The following is a 15000-nucleotide window of genomic DNA, read 5'->3' on the forward strand; positions in this document are numbered from 1 at the left end:
CGAGGGAAACATGCAGGAAAAGGAAGGAAGAAGGCGTAGTATAGAGAAGAGGACAAGAACTAGGAAGTGGAGGAGGATCTTCAAACCGTGAAATACGTAGAGGGAATAAGTACTAGGAATGTGAAAAGGAAATAGACATGTTCACTTGAAGGAAAGATGGGGAAATAAGGCTTGTAGGAGGAAGAAAAAGAAGAAGAAGAGGATGAGGAAAAAAGAAGGAGGAGGAGGTCAGCTTGCAGGCACGGAGATGCAGTAAGAAGATAAGATTATGAAAGGAGGAAGAAATAGGAGAAAGAAGAAGAAGAAGAAGAGGAGAAGGAGGAGGAAGACAAAAGAAAGTAGAAAAGTTACAGAAAATTGAAAAGGTAACACACCTTGAAAGAGAGAGAGAGAGAGAGAGAGAGAGAGAGAGAGAGAGAGAGAGAGAGAGAGAGAGGAGAAGAAAGAGAAAATGGAAATAAAAGTGAAAAATTACAACGGGAAGAGGAGAGGGAGAGAAAGAGAGAGAGATAGAGGGAGAGGGAGAAAAAAGAAGAAGAGGAGCAGTAGCAGCAGCAGCAGCAGCAGCAAAAGGGGAGAAGGAGCATAAATAAATATGATTAGAGACGAGTACAAAGAAGGGAGGATGGAGAGGAGAGGAACAAGTGATGGAAATGAGGCGATGAAAGGAAGGAAGCGACGCAAAATGTGGACGTATTTATTATTTATTATCCTTGAGAACTATCATCTGTGGCTGTCTTTCCCTCCTCCTCCTCCTCCTCCTCCTCCTCCTCCTCCTCCTCCTCCTCCTCCTCCTCCTCCTCTTTCCACATCCTAAAAAAATCTCTCCCCTCTCTTTTCACACCTCCATCCCCTCCCAAATACCCCTCACATCGAAGAGAGAGAGAGAGAGAGAGAGAGAGAGAGTTGAATTTGCAGGTAATGAGTTAATTCTCTCTGCGCTCACTCTCTCTCTCTCTCTCTCTCTCTCTCTCTCTCTCTCTCTCTCTCTCTCTCTCTCTCTACTCCAGTTTACATGCCTCTTACATTTTCCGTTCATGATTTTTTTACTCGCGTCGTCATAATGTATTCGTGTGTGTGTGTGTGTGTGTGTGTGTGTGTGTGTGTGTGTGTGTGTGTGTGTGTGTGTGTGTGTGTGTGTGTGTTCGTTCGTTGGTTCGTTATCTTTACATATTTCATCTACATATGTACATTGTATTTCACGTTCACAAACTTCCATCGTGATAGTATTACTGTGACAAGCCTTATCTCTCCCTCTCCTTCTCTCCATCTCTCTCTCTCTCTCTCTCTCACTTTCTTTTTTTCCCTTATGTCTCTCTCCTCTTACATTCCTTCACATACCTTTCGTTTTTTTTTTATATTTTCCCTCCATTCAACCTTTCACTCACTCAATCACTCAATGTTTTCCTCTCCTCTTATCACACCTCACTCACTCAGTCATGCAGCCACACACAACACAACACGACACAACAGACAGAGAAACACATTGCATCACATCACAACATACCACAACACAACGAGAAACAAAACACCGAAGGACGGAAGAAGAGACAGTGACAGGCACGTAGAGAGAGTAGAAGAAAGTAGAGAGTTTTTAAGAGAGGAGGAGGAGGAGGAGGAGGGAGGAGGGAGTTAGAGGAGTTAGGTAGGTAAGGAGGGAAGAGAGGGTGAAGAGAGGGGGAGAGAGGAGGGACTTAGCTCTTCTAGAATTAGGAGGAAGTTCATTTCTTTGCTTCGTACCAGCGTCGCAAAGCTATCGAGCTGGGCCAAAATCCATTATCAATATGGAAATGCCGTCTCGTCTTCTTAGACCGCGTGCCAGAATCTCCTAGAAATTCTCTCAGACATCTGGAGACTTTTTCACAATCGTTCGTCGGCCGTTGCAAAGAGAAAAGAGATAGAAAAGAGAAAAGGGAGTGAGAGAGGGGGAAGGAGGGGTAATGAACGAGAGAGAGAGAGAGAGAGAGAGAGAGAGAGAGAGAGAGAGAGACAGAGAGAGAAAGAGAGGGAGGGAGAGAGAAGGAACGTGTGTGTGTGTGTATCTTGTATTTTCTATCTGGTAAACAGACATCTTTTGTTCCATCCAGGAGTGTGTTATGGATGCCGGGCTTGTAAGGGGCTTAGGTGAACGCCTGTTGTGTCCCTAACGGCGTGAAGGGCGGGGGACGGATGAACGTGAACGCCGGAAGAACGTAGGAAAGTTGCTGGATTTTAAGGGAGGGAGTAAAAGGAGGAGGAGGATAGGAATGGGGGAGCGTAGGGGGCGAAGGGAGGGAATAATTTGTATCCGACAATAGGAGTGCTGGTGAGAGCTGGCAACCCCCATGTCAAATAAAGCTGGAATTATGTTGATTCTATCTCCTACTTTCCTCATTTCTGAAAGTGGAACGCAACTTTCTGTACAACGCCTCGCTCCTTCCTTTCTCCTCGCGCTGCCTAAGTGTTCCGTGCTGCTCCGCGTTCCTCCTGTGTGTGTGTGTGTGTGTGTGTGTGTGTGTGTGTGTGTGTGTGTGTGTGTGTGTGTGTGTGTGTGTGTGTGTAGGGTGTAGTATACAGTGTTATGCTAATAAGGTTTTTGTTTTCTTTCTCTATTCAGAATTTGAGTTTATGGTGAGGCATCGCACTTGTTTATGGGCCATCGATACTGTATCTCTCTCTCTCTCTCTCTCTCTCTCTCTCTCTCTCTCTCTCTCTCTCTCTCTCTCTCTCTCTCTCTCTCTCTCTCTCTCTCTCTCTCTCTCACCGAAGAAAAAACTAGAGAGAATTATGTTCCAAGTTACTTTTGTCCTTCATTCCACACTCGGCCACTTGTCATTCCTTGTCTCTTGTTGTACCAGTGAAGAAAAGTGTCGCGTGATTACTTGAAACCCGACTCTCTCTCTCTCTCTCTCTCTCTCTCTCTCTCTCTCTCTCTCTCTCTCTCTCTCTCTCTCTCTCTCTCTCTCTCTCTCTCTCTCTCTCTCTCTCTCTCTCTCTCTCTCTCTCTCTCTCTCTCTCTCTCTCTCTCTCTCTCTCTCTCTCTCTCTCTCTCTCTCTCTCTCTCTCAGCGTGTGTGGAGCATCAGTGAAGCAGAGAAGGAAGCTCTGACATTTAGGATCGATGAAAGATGGATTGATTTGCTGTATTTTTAACTTACTATTTAACCACCATCCCTCCTTCCCTCCCCTCTCTCCTTCTTTTTCATGCCTTAATCAATAGCTTCTTCCATATCTTTCTTTCCTCTTCTCCTATCCCAACACACAGGTAAGAGATGCAGGACAGGTGAGAGAGAGGGAGATAGAGAGACAGAAAGGAACATAACTCTTTTCATATACTCATCCAGCTCCTCTAGTCTTGTCTCTCCTGGTATTGCATTGGCAGTGTGCTTGAGTGAGTGTTCCGTGGTGTCAGTGCTTGCTCTTCCCCAGACTTGAGTGCAGCTTCGCCTCAGAATGCCGACCAATCCATTAGGCAAAGCGTGGCTGTAAATATTTGGCCGTGCTCACTCCACCCCCTCACCTGAGTGTTGATTAAAAGAGTCAAGGTAAACACAAGTCTGAGTCTCCAGCCTTCAAGTGTTGGGCTTCCCTCTGGTGTGGATGGTAATTTTTTTTTGCTTTTTTTCTGTTTTTTTTTTTTTTTTTTTTGCCATGAAGTGTGCTGAGGATGTGTCAACTGTCATCGTTTTCTCTTTCTCTCCTTCTTTTCGTTCCTTTTTCCTCTCTCTCTCTCTCTCTCTCTCTCTCTCTCTCTCTCTCTCTCTCTCTCTCTCTCTCTCTCTCTCTCTCTCTCTCTCTCTCTCTCTCTCTCTCTCTCTCTCTCTCTCTCTCTCTCTCTTGGTTTCTGTTTTGTGTAATATTTTCTTGTTTTTTTTTATGTGTGTGTAGCTTTTTTTTATAAGTGTGATTTATGTCAAGTATTGTTTACCTTCCTTTCTCTTTCTTGTTTACGTAGATGGATCTGTTTTCTATTCATATATACATGTGTTCCGTTTTCTTCTTTCTCTATCATTCTCTTTTTTGTTTTTGTGTGTTACCTAGCCTTCAGATGTAGTTTTTTTTTATGTATACTCTACGTCTCCACTTTTTTATTTATTTTTTTTGTCTGGCATTTCGTTCTTTATTCATCCCTTCATTCATTTCTCCATCCATGCAAGTTGCTTCCATCACCACCGCTACGCTGCGTCCATTTATTTTCATTGCATTTCTGTTTTTCACGTTTATATCTCTCTCTGCCCTCACCATTCTTCACCTGCGCTTATTACTTTGTGTCATTTTTGCACCTCTTCCATTCCTCCGTCTCTCTTTCCCTCCCTCCTTCCTTCCCATCCTTCCCTTTGTTCTTCCTCCATTCTTCCGTCCTCTCTCCCTCTTCACTACATCCTTCCTCCCTCCATCCGCACAAGAATCAGGGAAACTTTAATTGGCTCTGATTAGCAAGGTGTGTGTTGGGGAGGATACCTGAGTGGTGTGGCCCTTACCTGACCCGTCTCCCCGCTCGCCAGGTCACCTCACCTCATGATTACTTTGCTGGTGAACAGGTGAATGAAAAGCTTGCTTTCTCTGCTCTAATGTGCCAGTGTGTGTGTGTGTGTGTGTGTGTGTGTGTGTGTGGTGGATGGTGGTAGGGATGGTTGGGGCGCGGGGAGGGAGGAGAGGGGAGGTGTTTTTGGAGGAGAAAGATGGTGTTGGGAAGGAAAAGGAAAAATAAATAAATGCATCAGTCACAATCTATCTTCTTTCTTGCCACTGATAAGTTGGATGCGCGCGCCCTCACTGACGGACAGGCTCGCTCACACGCACACACACACACACACACGCACACGCACACGCACACGCACACACACACACACACACACACACACACACACACACAGTAATATCAACAGCATCAACAACAAATCCTTATCTTTCCTAAACCACCAAAGATCTTGCTCTACTCTCCTTTCACCACCACCACCACCACCACCACCACAGCAGTCCCCAGGAAGCCAGCGCTCCTTCAGGAAATGAAAACATCCCCATTTAGCCGCGTCAAGGACATCATCGCGTGTTCCGGGGGAGGAAGCTTTTTGCCCCGCCCCTCGCACGAGCCCGTCCCGCCTCGCCTTACCCCAGGAGGAACAGGAGGAGGAGGAGGAGGAGGAGGAACATTGCAACTCTTGGTATCCTCTTCTCGTCTCTCAGGAGGAGCGATTTCCCACGGTTTGCTCGGGGTAAAGTCGCCCTAATGCTAGTAATTAATTAGACCTTTCCTCGGCGGTAGCTTACCCCGGCCAGGCCACGTCCGCCCCACCACAGGACATCCGCCTCTCAGCCGCCGCCCCCTAAGGCCCACTCTCCCCTGCTCTCCCCGCCGCCACTTGTTGCTGGCTTTAGGCGTCTGTTCTTGTTAATTAGTCACTTGAGTTAATTAGTAATTAAGACGCAAGTTGTCATAAGATTAGCGCGAGGGGAGTTTTGAAGGCTCACGGGGGAGGGAATTGGCGGGAGGAGGAGGAGGAGGAGGAAGAGTTGAGGGGATAAGAGAGAAGGAGGAGAGGGGGGAGAGGTAAAACGTTTAACGAGGGGAAAAAGACGGGACCGTTTGCAGAATTGTTTTGGGGGCGGGAACTGAGGCTTTTTTGGAGAAGTTTCGGGTGTGGAAGAGGGGAAAGGGACGGATTGAGAGGAGTGTCTCGAAGGTAGAAGACAAGGACGAGGGAAAAGGTGAGTGTGAGAGAGAGAGAGAGAGAGAGAGAGAGAGAGAGAGAGAGAGAGAGAGGGGTTATGGAGCAAAGCAAGGTTGTAAATAGAGAGCGGAAGATAGAGAAAGGAAACAGAAGGGGAAACAGAGACAGAGAGAAAAAGAAAAAAAAAATTGCTAGGGCAGATGAAGGTGAGGGTGGGCAAGAATGGGAAGAATGAAAAGAAGAAGGGAGAAATAGAGACGGAGAGGAAGAGGAGGGTAAGGAGGTGTGAGAAATGGTCGAGAGAGAGAGAGAGAGAGAGAGAGAGAGAGAGAGAGAGAGAGAGAGAGAGAGAGAGAGAGAGATGAGGTAGGGAAGTTAGGGTTGAGGTGAAAGAGGGGAGACTTTTAATATATATTTTTTTTGTCAGGGAAATAGGGAAGGAAAATGATCGAGGAGGGAGAGAGGAGGAGGAGAAAGAGGAAAAAGAGGAGGAGGAGGAGGAGGAGGAGGTGGTGGTGATGGTGGTTTGTTGATATTATGGTAAGGGGAAGGTGTAAGGGAAAAGGGACCGAGTATGAGGAAGAGAGGGGGAGGGAGGATTAGATAGACTTAGAGAGAGAGAGAGAGAGAGAGAGAGAGAGAGAGAGAGAGAGAGAGAGAGAGAGATGGGAAAGGGAAAAGAAGCAGGTGTCGTGTAGATATTAAAAGTTCTTATATTATGTGAATTTTTGAGGGAGAGAGAGAGAGAGAGAGAGAGAGAGGATATTGGTCTGTCTAGTAAGGAGGAGTTGACATAGGAGACGCTGTAGAGGTGAAGGTGAATAGAAAAGGTGACAAGAAGGAGGATACATCGATTTATAAACAAGGTGAACATTTAGTTTTGACAGTAGTGTGTGTGTGTGTGTGTGTGTGTGTGTGTGTGTGTGTGTGTGTGTGTGTGTGTGTGTTGGTAGGCAAGCTGATCGATCGCTTATGAGACGGAAAGGGAAGATAAATACACACACACACACACACACACACACACACACACACACACACAGGTTGATAATCGCATCCAGCAGAAAATTTGTTGTAGATATATTAATCGTGAAAAAAAATATGCCGGTTTTCCTAAAATAAATCATGGAAAGAGAGGAATAAAAGTAGAAGCGAGAGAGAGAGAGAGAGAGAGAGAGAGAGAGAGAGAGAGAGAGAGAGAGAGAGAGAGAGGAGGAGGAGGAAAAAACAAATAGAGAAGGGGAAATGCTAACTATGGAAGGAAAGGAGGGGAAGAGGAAGAATTAATAAAGGTGGAGGTATTTTTGTGTCTTTTTCCTTTGAAGTGAGAAGAAAACTCTATTCTTGTCCTGCTCCCCTTTTGTGTCCATTTACTACTACTACTACTACTACTACTACTACTACTACTACTACTACTACTACTACTACTACTACTACTACTACCACTACCACCACTACTTTTCTTTTCTTCTTCTTTTTCTTCTTCTTCTTTCACTTTTACTACTACTACTGCTGCTACTACTACTACTACTACTACTACTACTACTACTACTACTACTACTACTACTACTACTACTACTACTACTACTACTACTAGCTTTCTATTCCTACCAGCACCAGCACTTTTCTTCTTATCAACATCATCACCATCACCACCACCTCCTCCTCCTCCTCCTCCTCCTCCTCCTCCTCCTCCTCCTCCTCCTCCTCCTCCTTCCGCGCCGCCTAAAAAGTACCCTTAACTTGAGGCAAAAACTTAGCCATAAAGACTTAAAACTTGGAGCGGAAAGTAGATTTGCTGAAGGATCAATTCGGTGTTTCTGTGCACATATTTTTTCATCTTTATTTAGATTTTTGCTCGTGTTTGGTATCGCCTCGTGTTTTGGCGGCGGTGAACGTTACATAAAGGGAAAGTAATGGTGTTTCTAGGCCTAAGGATAGAGAGAGAGAGAGAGAGAGAGAGAGAGAGAGAGAGAGGGAGGGTTGTTGTTGCCAGAAACGACATTTTATATTATTTCTCTTTGTGTTACGTGTTTTATGTTGGCGGTGATTGAAATTTTATCTTGGTTTTCTTTTCTTCGTTCTTTGTATTACCTTTCCTAATTGAGCCGTAGAAAGACAAGGAAAAGATGAGTAGAAGAAGAGTGATAATTAATGAAAGGTTAGGCCTCTTTTATCACTCCCGCCAAGAGTAAACATTGTTGAGTCAGTAGAGGTAGCGAAAGCAACAAAGAATGAAGAAGAGCAGGGATTAACTCAAGATTAAGTAAACTGAAGAAAAGATGAAATATAAGGTGAAAGAATATGAACTAGGAATAGACATATGCTCTTATTTCCTTGTGATGTTATTTCCAAATGGATAAAACTTAAAATTAACGCCTTCAAACCTGATTAAGTTAAATTCAGAACAAAAGAGAGAAAGAAATTGGTCCATAGAGTGATGGGGAATGATCAGATTGTAAGTGGTCACACAAGAGGCTGAGCTTTTAACTCCTTCAGTACTGAGACTCTTTTACCATGAGTTTTGGATACGATTATACGGTTTTATTTACATTATGAACTGTCTATGAAGGTCAGAAGATTAATAGCTAGAGTCTTCACCATTTCAATCCCGACATACAGTAAGTTCCTGGAGCTTTATAAAATCGCCAAATGGTAAGCAGAATGAATATGGAAACGCGTCAATGTACTGAAGGAGGTTAAAAAGTGAGCACTAGATACATTTATGGATAAGATTGATAGGTAGATATACGTAGGCATGTTGCGGCTTGTAGGTCTAATGGTTTTTTGCATCTTTCCTTATTTTCCTGTGTTCATATTCTGGCACGCATAAAAAAATAAAAACAAACAATAACTTCGTGCTTTGTTTATTTTACGTTCATATACTCTAACACCATAAAAAAAGAAGTAATAGACACACATTTAAACTAGAAGAGAAGAGAAAAAGAAAGAGAAAGAGAAAACGATTAATATGAAAGAAAAAAAAACAATTGGTGAGAGGAAGAGAATAAAAGTAAACATTTCTTTCTCCCCCCACTCCCATTGATTCTCTCTCTCTCTCTCTCTCTCTCTCTCTCTCTCTCTCTCTCTCTCTCTCTATACAGTCAACAGTAAACGGTGCGTGCTTATTAAATGTACCCAACGCTGCTGTACGTGAGTGTCAGAGTTGTTACTTAGACTGAAGGAAAGAATGAATGGGAGAAGAAAGGACAAGAAAGGAAGTTACAATGACTACCGACTCTCTCCTATCCTTCTCTCTTATCCTCTTCCTCTTACTTTCCCTGCTACTATTCCTCCTCCTCCTCCTCCTCCTCCTCCTCCTCCTCCTCCTCCTCCTCCTCCTCCTCCTCCTCCTCCTCCTCCTCCTCCTCCTCCTCCGTTTCGTACAAAGGCAGTAGTGGGCGAGAGGCAGTAATGAAATGTAATGATGCAAGTAAATAAGCTGAAATATGTTGTTTAGAAAAATTTACGTGGAAGTTATGATAGCAGTGGAGGAGGAGGAGGAGGAGGAGGAGGAGGAGGAGGAGGAGGAGGAGGAGACTGTTAAGAGACGTCGATACCTCCTTACCTGTTTTTTTTTCTTCTTCTTCTTCTTCTTCTTCTTCTTCATCTTCTTCTTCTTCTTCTTCTTCTTCTTCTTCTTCTTCTTCTTCTTCTTCTTCTCTCTCTCTCTCTCTCTCTCTCTCTCTCTCTCTCTCTCTCTCTCTCTCTCTCTCTCTCTCTCTCTCTCTCTCTCTCTCTCTCTCTCTCTCTCTCTCTCTCTTCTCTCATGTTTCGCTCTCTTTACCTTTAATCAAGTACTTTCTCCTTCCCCAATTCTATATTGTCTATCCTTTCTCCTTCCTTCTATTCCTCTCTCTCTCTCTCTCTCTCTCTCTCTCTCTCTCTCTCTCTCTCTCTCTCTCTCTCTCTCTCTCTCTCTCTCTCTCTCTCTCTCTCTCTCTCTCTCTCTCTCTCTCTCTCTCTCTCTCTCTCTTTTCTCTCTCTCCCTTCCTTTTCATCATACTTCATTCAGTCAATAATTATCCTTTCTTTCTTCCTTCTTTCCTTCCTTTTGGTTCAGTCAACCTTTTATCTCCTCCTCCTCCTCCTCCTCCTCCTCCTCCTCCTCCTCCTCCTCCTCCTCCTCCTCGTCAAGTTCCAGGAATGCTCTCTGTCCATCCCCCCTCCCCCCTTTCTTTTCCTCCTCCTCTGTGTTTGTTAGCTCGAGTATATTGTTATTCTCCTTAAAAGGATTCAATTATTCGCCACTTTTCATTAGCTCTGTAATTACTCCAAAGGATTATTCAGCTTAATTTCCTTCCCTCCGTTTTCATAATTAGTTCGATGAAGATTTGTTTTCTCTCTCTCTCTCTCTCTCTCTCTCTCTCTCTCTCTCTCTCTCTCTCTCTCTCTCTCGCTTTTAAAATCTTGAGTGGTTCTAATTTTTGGTGTTTTTTTTTTTTTGTAATGTTCGTATTGATTTTTTTATTGATTTTTTTTCTCTTTTTTCATTTTTCTATTTTTCCTTCACTTTTTTCTATTTTTCTTTCCTTCATTATTTATTCGTGCTTTTATTTTCAACTTCTGTATTCATTCTTTGACATTTCAGTGACTGTTTCTCCTTACTCTTATGCTCCTTCCTGTTCTCCTTGTCCTCATTTCTGTCCTCCTCCTCCTCCTCCTCCTCCTCCTCCTCCTCCTCCTCCTCCTCCTCCTCCTCCTCCTCCTCCTCGACCCCGAAGTCTTCCAACATCTCCAGCTTGACTATTAATTAGGCCGGAGTTAATGAGCGTGTTGACAATTAGTTAACAGCCTCTCTCTCTCTCTCTCTCTCTCTCTCTCTCTCTCTCTCTCTCTCTCTCTCTCTCTCTCTCTCTCTCTCTCTCTCTCTCTCTCTCTCTCTCTCTCTCTCTCTCTCTCTCTCTCTCTCTTTACTTCCTTCTTCTTTCTCTCATTTTTCTTCCGCTTTTTTTCTTTTTTTTTATCTTCATTCCTCCTCTTCCTTTTCCTTTTCCTCTTCCTTTTCCTGTTCCTGTTCCTCTTCCTCCGATTCCCCTTCTTCCTCCTCCTCTTTCTCTCCTTCTCCCTTTCCTTTCCTTTTTTCTTTTTAGTGTTCTCCTTTTACCACAACCACCACCATCACTACCACCACTACTACTGCCACTGCTACCCTTCCTCCTCGTCCTCCTCCTCCTCCTCCTCCTCCTCCTCCTCCTCCTCCTCCTCCTCCTCCTCCCCATTATTCGCAAGAAGCTAGCTGGAAATCTTGCGTCTTCCGCGAGAGATGTTTCCATTTTTGTGACTATTCAATTACAAATTCCCATTCATCGCTTCACTGGCCATTCACTTTAAGCTTTTTCCTCGTTATAAAATTCCTACTCAAGAGAAAATTCCCGAGGTTGATGTGAGGGTTGGCAAGAGAGAGAGAGAAAGTTAGGTTAGGTTGTGTGGGTTTTGTGGGTTGCTTTGACATAGATGGCTGTGGGTGATTGTCATGGTGGTGGTAGTGGTGGTGGTGGTGGTGGTGGTGGTGGTAGATATGATTTTATTGAATAGGTTTCGTGGTTGAATGATTTGACATGGAAGGAGGGAAAAAGGGAAGGGAAGGGAGGGTTGGCTTGGTTTTGGTTTGAGTGAAAGAATAACGGAAGGAAAGAAGAAGGAAGGAAGGAAGGGAGGGAGAGAATTAAATGAGGGAGGAAAGGAAGAGAGGAAGGAAAAAATTGCAGTGCTGAAGATGTAAATGGAATGGAAAAAAATATAATTAGGAAAGCAGTGAGTGAGAGGAATGATAAGAAGAGTGTAGCTTGAAAAATAGAAAATATAAAAAAAAAACTAGGAAACGATGAAAGATGAGGAAAATACAAGAAAAATAGAAAAATAATAAAGTTACAGGCAAGAATGATAAAGATGTAAATGAAATAATGAAAACGTAATTAGAAGAAAACGAAGATGGATGAAGAAGGCAAGATTACGAAGAAAAATAGGAAAAGAAAGAAAGAAAAAAAATAGAATGACAAAAATACTAATGGAATGAAAAGAATATATGATTACGGAAAGAAAACGAAAAAGAAGAGAATTGCAGCGACAGAAATGAATATGAAAAAGACAAAATGAAAAAAAAGGAAAGGATCAGAAAAAAAGTATGAAGAAAAGAAGGAATGCAAAGATGTAAATTGAATGAAAATGACGGAATGGAGGAGGAGGAGGAGGAGTAGGAGAAGGAGGAGGGGGAAGAAGAGGAGGAATGGAGTGACAAATATGGAAATGAAGTGAAAGGACAAAATGAGGAGGAGAGAAAGAAAGCGGCTGGAAGAGATGGAGTAGTAAAGATGGAATGAAGAGGCAAAAATTAAAAGAGGAAAGAGAAAAAAGTAGAGGAAAAATGGGGTGGAAGCAATAAAAGTGTGAAAAGAGAGAGAAAGTAAAGGAGAGTATAATGATCTTGCCACCTTGAAGAATGAGTGAAGCGAGAGAGAGAGAGAGAGAGAGAGAGAGAGAGAGAGAGAGAGAGAGAGAGAGAGAGAGAGAGAGAGAAAGTGAGTGAGGACGGTGAGTATGTGATGAGGAAGAGGAGGAGGAGGAGGAGGAGGAGGAGGTTATTAGGCAAAGTGTTCAGGAGAGTAAGAAGACTAATATTTGAAGAAAGAAACGCTGACTGATAACGAAAGAAAAGAAAAAGTAAAGAAATTGAGTAAAAGGTGAAGAAAAGCGTATATCCTCTTCTTCTTCTTCTTCTTCTTCTTCTTCTTCTTCTTCTTTTTCTTCTTCTTCTTCTTCTTCTACCACTGCCTTTTCTTCTTCCTCCTCCTCCTCCTCCTCCTCCTCCTCCTCCTCCTCCTCCTCCTCCTCCTCCTCCTCCTCCTCCTCCTCCTCCTCCTCCTCCTCCTCCTCCTCCTCCTCCTCCTCCTCCTCCTCATTTTCATTCACTTTTCATATTAGTAGTTAAGATATTAAGATTATTACAAACTTTCTGAAGACAAGCATAGTTTCTTTTCAATTGCTGTTATTATTTGCGGATATTTTTTTTTTCCTTGCCTCTTATTTGAGTTTTTTTTTTCTCTCTCTCTCACGTTTTTCCCATCATCACATTCACCTTCTTATTTATTAGCATCATCGTCACCTTCTTATTCCTTTTCTTCTTTAATCTATCTACCTCCTCTTCGTGATTCCTCTCTTCCTCATCTTCATCCTTATATACTCTACCATGGTCACCTTCGTCTTCGCTATCGTCTTTTACCTCTCAATCTCCCTCTTTCCTCCTCCTCCTCCTCCTCCTCCTCCTCCTCCTCCTCTGCCTCCTCTTCTTCCTCCTCCTCCTCATGGCCAAGCCTCTTGAACCGCTTACTCTTCATTGCTGTACAAAAGCCTCTAGAGGTTTTATGAGCTCTGGGCATTAGTGAGTCTTATGCTGGTTCTCCTCTTCCTCTTCCTCTCCCTTTTCCCTCTCTCCCTCTCTCTCTCTCTCTCTCTCTCTCTCCTCCTTCCATTCTCTTCCTGCTTCGTCCTCGTCCTCTTTCCTCCTTCTTGTTCTTCCTACCTCAGTTTTTTTTTTTTTTCATTCTTTCCTCCTCTTCCTTGTTTCTTGTGTGTATTTTTTATTCATTCACTCATTCATTCATTCATTCATTCTAATTTTCTCTTTTTTTTCGTATTGTTTCATTTTTTTTTTTTGCCTTTCATATTCATTTAGTTTTCTAGTTCATGTTGTGTTTTTGTTTCATTGTGTGTCATTGTTTTCTTTCCTTCATGTTTCTTATTTTTCTTTGTTTAGTTTCCCTGCTTCTATCTTTCCTTCCTTCATTTCTTCCTTTCTTCCTCTTAATGATGATTGCATTTTCCTGTGCAGTCTTCTTATTATCTCTCTTCGTAATTGCTACTTTTATTCTGGTTACCTTCCATTTCTCTCTCTCTCTCTCTCTCTCTCTCTCTCTCTCTCTCTCTCTCTCTCTCTCTCTCTCTCTCTCTCTCTCTCTCTCTCTCTCTCTCTCTCTCTCTCTCACCTGTTGTCTTTATTAGCACGATTTTTTTTTCCTTCATCTTCACTTTGCCTTCTTTTGTCTCTCCTTCTTCATTTGTTATTCATTGTCTTGTTCCTTCCCTTCATTAATTCATATTTGTATCTATTTTCCTGCATGATTTAAAACTTTATTCCTTAATTCACTTCACATTTTTGTTTTTACTTTACCAGCCTGGTAACATTTTTCTTACCATTTTTTTTTTTTTATCTTTTGTTCTTATCTCTATCCTTCTAATCCCTTCTTTCCCCTCGTGTACCTTCTCTCCCTCCCTTCTCTCTCTTTCTCTCTCTCTCCGTCTCTCTCTTTCTCTCCCTTTGCTCCATAATCTCTCTCCTCTCTCTCTCTCTCTCTCTCTCTCTCTCTTCTCTCTCTCTCTCTCTCTCTCTCTCTCTCTCTCTCTCTCTCTCTCTCTCTCTCTCTCTCTCTCTCTCTCTCTCTCTCTCTCGCTAGTGTTTTCAACGGGATGGAAAGAAAGAAGGAAAAGAGGCTAAGGAGACCAGTTTAGAAGCAGCTGAGGGAAAGTTTCGTCTCTAGGAAAATGGAATAAATTTAATAGAAGCACTAGTGATAGTAGTGGTAGTAGTGGTGGTGGTGTTAGTGGTAGTGAAAGTAGTAATAGTAGTAGTAGTGGTAGTGGTAGTGGTAGTGGTAGTGGTAGTGGTTATGGTACTGGTAGAGGTGGTGGTGATGGTGGTGGTGGTAATAGTAGTATAAGTATTGGTTGTTGTTGTTGTTGTTGTTGTTGTTGTTGTTGTTGTTGTTGTTGTTGTTGTTGTTGTTGTTGTAGGAAGAGGAGGAGGAGAAGCAGGCCAGTAGTTATTTTTTCTTGCTTTTTTTTTCTTCTTTTTTCTTTTTCTTCTTTTTCTTCTTCTTTTTCTTCTTGTTATTATTATTATTATTATTATTATTATTATTATTATTATTATTATTATTCATCTTCTTCTTCTGTCTTTCTTTTCTTCTTACCTTTAGTAGTAGTAGTAGTAGAAGTAGTAGTAGTAGTAAAAATACGTATATATTATTTCATTATTATTGTTATTATTATTATTATTATTATTATTATTATTATTATTATTATTATTATTATTATTATTATTACTATCATTATTATTATTATTATTGTTATTGTTATTATTATTATTATTATTATCAACTTTATTAACATTAAGGATATTATGAAGACGGTGAAGGTAATTTTGTTTTTTCCTCTCCTCAGGTACGTCGTCTTAATGAGGCTCAGTGAAGAAGCGCCACGTAATTACCATCTCAGGTGATACACATTATTATTTTTTACATCATGCGCTATTTTCCTTTCTTTTATTCAACATTTTTTCCTTCTATAAAAAAAAT

At 42.2% G+C, this 15000-nt stretch overlaps 1 protein-coding gene across 13 annotated transcripts in view; it reads left to right on the forward strand.

The window, feature by feature from the left end:
- LOC123519699 (TOX high mobility group box family member 3-like) overlaps positions 1-15000 on the forward strand; it is a 265569-nt gene that overhangs the window by 158089 nt on the left and 92480 nt on the right. The window contains exon 1 of one of the 13 annotated variants that reach the window (XM_045281197.1): positions 14867-14920. The exons of the other annotated variants lie outside the window; for them this stretch is intronic. The gene's annotated coding sequence lies outside the window, so the exon portion shown is untranslated. Of the gene's footprint in view, positions 1-14866; positions 14921-15000 lie in introns of those variants that run through there. 13 annotated transcript variants of the gene reach the window in all.

Source organism: Portunus trituberculatus, chromosome 46, assembly GCF_017591435.1.
Source record: "Portunus trituberculatus isolate SZX2019 chromosome 46, ASM1759143v1, whole genome shotgun sequence".
Taxonomy (NCBI): Eukaryota; Metazoa; Arthropoda; class Malacostraca; order Decapoda; family Portunidae; genus Portunus; species Portunus trituberculatus.